This window comes from Primulina eburnea, chromosome 3 (assembly GCF_022965805.1).
Source record: "Primulina eburnea isolate SZY01 chromosome 3, ASM2296580v1, whole genome shotgun sequence".
Classification (NCBI taxonomy): domain Eukaryota; kingdom Viridiplantae; phylum Streptophyta; class Magnoliopsida; order Lamiales; family Gesneriaceae; genus Primulina; species Primulina eburnea.
In genome coordinates, this window is record NC_133103.1 from 28116388 (window position 1) to 28122034 (window position 5647).

At 38.6% G+C, this 5647-nt stretch overlaps 1 long non-coding RNA gene across 1 annotated transcript; it reads right to left on the reverse strand.

Annotated features, from left to right (window-relative positions):
• Window positions 1-305: 305 nt before the first annotated feature.
• Window positions 306-1586, reverse strand: LOC140828450 (uncharacterized). Its single transcript, XR_012117209.1, has 3 exons — window positions 1473-1586; window positions 1035-1088; window positions 306-422 (listed from the first exon to the last, which is right to left on the reverse strand). It is a non-coding gene; the product is annotated as an uncharacterized lncRNA (long non-coding RNA).
• Between the last annotated feature and the right edge of the window lie 4061 nt (window positions 1587-5647).

Below are 5647 nucleotides of genomic sequence, written 5' to 3' on the forward strand. Positions count from 1 at the left end.
AAAGTCGTTGAGGTAGGTATGGAAATGTAGAGATAAATCCGCCAGTGAGCACAGAGGTGATAGTGTCAATGTGAGGAAGGTCAGGAAAATCAGCTTCTGTGGGGCCCTTAGCTCCTAATCGTTATTACAATGCAATCTGATTAGGGTTAATTAATCACAGCGGAAAACGAGTTTAATTTTTCTTTACAATGAGCCCAAGTCATTTTATTTTAATACTAAAAATAGTATCTCATCTCACATCATAATCATGCCCACACGTAATCACAACCAATCACATACAAACATCTCATACCCTCGGGACATGCCCCGGTGTATAGATACATATACATATATACTGGGAACAAGACATAAACATAAACCTCAGCCCAAGCTGTGGCTCCCACCAGAAGTACCCTCTCCGGTCTCCTGATATCCTGGAGTACCTGCCATTGTCCACACACAAAGACAACAACAGCCCCCCTTGGGGGTGAGCAAAGCTCCGTATGGAACAACCAATCATATATACCACAGATATCTAAACAATGATATATGGTATGCAATGCATGTATGTTGTGGAGGTATCAGGTCAAATGCCCATCCACTGAGCACATGTCAGAATCAATCGAATCGCTATCAAATCAAATCAATGCTCGAGCTGGCACACCGGCCGATATAGGAATACACGTATGATAGCGTCGGCAAAGCGCCATCAAATCCCACATCTCATATCCAATCATATGGGGCCACAATTGTCTATGCTTTACGGGTCATATAATACCGGCATAGCGATTGTGTTCACAAACCCCGGAATCCAATCCAATCATATCAAGGTATCCAAGGATCATAGCTCAACGTGCATGTCATGTATCGATGTATGCATAAAATGATGTGTGTTAACAAAACATTTATTTTATACATCGATATTCAAATCATAAGGTCATGTATGCCACATCAAATCAACAAATAGGCATATAGACACGTATTCCAATCCAATCAATCCAATCATATATCATATAATACAGATACCTGTCGTATGTTACCCGGTCGCAACATACCTCAATTCTTCGTTCCAGTTGATGTAGCTTGAAGATACCAATATAATAATCTATCTACATCAATAACATATCCATTTCAATCAATAACATCATTCAATATCAACAATATAAGTTTCAAATATCTTTTGAAACTTTGAAATTTCATATCAAATCGAAATCATTATATAATTCCATTTCGACTTCGAATACAAGTTTCTTGCCGATTATTCTACCGCATATATAACCGACAAATAATTCTTCAATCTCAATCAAATGATTAAAATTCTCTAATTATAATAAATTGAGAATAATTCAAAATAACATCACTATAATCATCTCTTCTTCGTTAAAATCATACACTATTCAACAATCTTCAATTCTAGTATGATTTAACAATTTATCGGATTTATTCCAAAAATCGACGAATTTAAAACATCACCAAAACTATAAAATTTATACCTCAAATCGAAGACCTCGTGTCAACGATCCCAGATCTGAAGTCGGTTCGTCGATTGGATAAACCGATAAGTCGCACGATCGAAAAGAAAATTCGAAAACCTTATTTTTCCCCTCTCTCTCCTCTCGGCTTTCTTCTATGCGAAAGATGAATTGTGAATTCATTCTTTACGTTCAAATTTATCCTTTTCTCTTTTTATTTTTTTTATTTTTTTTAATATTATATTTATTATTATATTATATTAATAATAATATAATAGTAATATAATATAATATAATATATACTATTTAACATTTCAACTTCGGTATATCCTTTCGGACCATTCAAACGATCCAATTTTTCAAAACTCAAAACATAAAACTTCTATATCTTTGAGTTTTCTACGTCATATCCAAATCTCAAATCATTTGGGCTTCATATGAAAAAGATATATCACTATTTACCATTTTGCCCTTAAAATTAATTCATTATTTTTCAACTTATTTACGAAAATGCCATCAAAATAAATTGAATATTTTTCAACTTATTTATCAAAATGCCATTAAAGCTATTTTAGTCTCGGGGTCTCACATTTCTCCCCCTCTTAAAAGATTTCGTCCTCGAAATCTCAAACATCTCTATAAACATAACATTAGCAAACATATATATGTCACCAGTTATAGTACATATCAAAACTAAAATCAGTAAATGGATCATTATACATTGAATACAATGGAACAGGTGGAATATCATCAAAAAAGTGCGGATATGATTCCCGCATCTTGCTTTCCAATTCCCACGTTGACTCTTCTACCCCATGTCGTGTCCATTGTACTCGAACCAACAGAATCGATTTGTTTCTCAATATCTTTTCCTTTCGATCCATAATGCGAACAGGTTGTTCAACATAGGAAAGAAAAGGATCCAGTTCAACCTCATCAGGTGCAAGCACATGTGATGGATCTGGTTCATATTTTCTCAGCATAGAAACATGAAATACATCGTGAATAGCGGATAGAGCTGGTGGCAATGCCAATCGATATGCAAGATCACCAACTCGATCGAGAATCTCGTATGGACCAACATAACGAGGAGATAACTTCCCTCGCATACCAAATCTAACAGTGCCTCTAAAGGGAGATGTTTTCAAAAACACTCTGTCACCTTTCTGGAATTCCAAGGGTCGTCTTCGTTTATTCGCATAACTCGTTTGACGATCCTGAGCAGCTTTCATCCGCTGTCGAATCAACTGAACCTTATCATTCATTTCATGTATCTCAGGTCCAGTCAATTGTTTTTCACCAATCTCATCCCAGAATAGCGGTGATCTACATCGTCTCCCATATAGAGCTTCAAACGGTGCCATACCGATACTCGTTTGAAAGCTATTATTATACGAAAATTCAACCAATGGTAAGGCATCTTGCCATCCCATTCTGAAGTCCATCACAATCGCACGCAACATACCCTATAAAGTTTGAATCGTACGCTCAGTCTGGCCATCAGTTTGAGGATGATAAGCAGTACTCATAGCCAAACGCGTACCCATCACTTCTTGAAAACTACCCCAGAATTTAGAAGCAAATCTGGGATCACGATCAGATACAATCGAGACTGGCACACCGTGCAGTCTCACAACATTCTCAATGTATAAACGAGTCATTTTCTTATAAGGATAAGTCCGCTCATACGGAATAAAATGTGCAGATTTCGAAAGCCGATCAATAATCACCCAAATAGCATCACAACTCTTGGCGAACGAGGTAAATGAGTCACAAAATCCATAGCAATATGTTCCCAATTCCATTCTGGGATTTCAAGACTATGGAGCAATCCTCCAGGTTTCATTCTCTCGGCTTTCACTTGCTGGCAGACAAGACATTTCGAAATAAACTCATCAATGTCCTTCTTCATACGTCACCACCAGAATTGAGGTCTCAAAGTCAATACATTTTCCGACCTCCAGGGTGAATACTGTATTTGCTACAATGTGCTTCTCGAAGAAGGGCAGATCTCAAATCAGAGTCGTCAGGAACTACCAGCCGAACATTAAGTCGTAAAGAACCATCAGAAGAAATCTGAAATCCAGACTGATGTCTTGCAGATACAAGTTCTTTCGACTTTTGGATCTGGGCATCGCTTCGTTGGGCCTTTCGTATTTTCGATATCAAATTCGGCTCAATTTGCAATGCTGAGACAGTGACAGAATTCCAATTCGAGTGAAAAGTCCAACCAGAAGTACATATATCCTCATGTACCTTGGCGACACTGACAGAAGCTAAAACAGAATCATAAACTTTACGGCTCAGGGCATCCGCAGTAACATTCACCGATCCAGGGTGATATTGAATCTCACAATCAAAATCCTTCAGGAGATTCATCCACCTGCGTTGCCTCATATTCAGATCAGATTGAGAAAAGAAATATTTCAGAATCTTATGGTCCGAATAGATAACAAACTTTTCTCCGTACAAGTAATGGCGCCAAATCTTCAAAGCAAACATAATGGCAGCCAATTCGAGATCATGAACAGGATAACGTGTTTCATGAGATTTCAATTGACGAGACGCATAAGCAACCACCTTGCCATGTTGCATCAGAACACAGCCCAAACCTTTACCAGACGCATCTGTACAAACCACAAATCCTCCGGTACCTGAAGGAATAGTAAGCACAGGTGTTGCGGTCAATCTCGTCTTCAATTCAAGGAAACTAGCTTCACATTCATCTGACCAAATGAATCGCTGATTCTTCTGTGTCAGTTGAGTAATAGGTTTAGCTATCTTCGAAAATCCTTCAATAAAACGACGATAATATCCAGCTAAACCCATGAAGCTACGGATCTCAGGAATATTCGTAGGTCTCGGCCAATTCAATACAGCTTCGACCTTCGCATGATCAACAGATATGCCATGTCTCGAAATGACGTGGCCCAGAAATACCACTTTGTCCATCCAGAATTCGCATTAGGACAATTTAGCATATAAATGACTAGTACGAAGAGTTTGAAGTACCAGTCTCAGATGTTCAGCATGCTCCTTTTTCGATTTCGAGTACACAAGAATATCACCAATAAAAACAATAACGAATCGGTCTAAATAATCTCGGAATACCCGATTCATTAAATCCATAAAGATAGCAGGAGCATTCATAAGACCAAAAGGCATAACCAAGAATTCATAGGGGCCATACCTCGTACGAAAAGCAGTTTTGGGCACATCTTCGTCTCGAACTCATACTTGATGATACCCAGAACGAAGATCAATCTTAGAGTAAACAGAAGTACCCTGAAGCTGATCAAATAAATCATCAATACGAGGAAGTGGGTACTTATTTTTCACAGTAGCCCGATTCAGCTGTCTATAGTCGATACACATTCGCATCGTACCATCTTTCTTTCTAACAAATAAAACTGGAGCTCCCCAAGGTGATACACTCGGTCGAATATATCCCTTATCGAGAAGATCCTGTAATTGTTCTTTCAATTATTTCAATTCCAGGGGTGCCATGCGATAAGGAGCTTTAGAAATAGGCGCAGTCCCCGGCACAAGATCAATACTAAACTCAACTTCTCGATGAGGAGGAAAATCAGGAATCTCATCGGGAAATACATCCGGGAATTCTTTCGCAACTGGAATTTCAGATAAAGAAGACTCCTTCTTCGAAATGTCAATAGCGTAGATAAGATAGCCCTCATCTCCGCTAGTCAACAATCGAGACATTCCCAAGGAAGATACCAATGGAATTTTGGCTAGGGAACCCTTGCCATAAAAATTCCACTTGGGTCCATCAATCGGTCGAAATCGAACCACTCCATGACAACAATCAACAGTAGCTCGATTTGTCATCAAGATATCCATGCCAACAATACAATCAAAGTCGTGCATAGGGAGGACAATCAAATTCAGAAATATCACATTATCCTCATAGATCAGTACACAATTATGCACAACTGTTTCAGACAAAATAATCTTCCCTGCTGGCGTGGCTATCGACAAAGTATCATATAACGGGGTACACTCAATATCGTGAGATGCAACAAATGCATGAGATATGAATGAATGAGATGCTCCTGTATCAAATAAAACACGTGCAGGATAATCGCAAAGCGTGCAAATACCTGCAATCACACCACCAGGAGCTTCTCTCGCCTGATCCTCAGTCATGGCGTACACTCTCACTTGAGGAGGAACTTGGG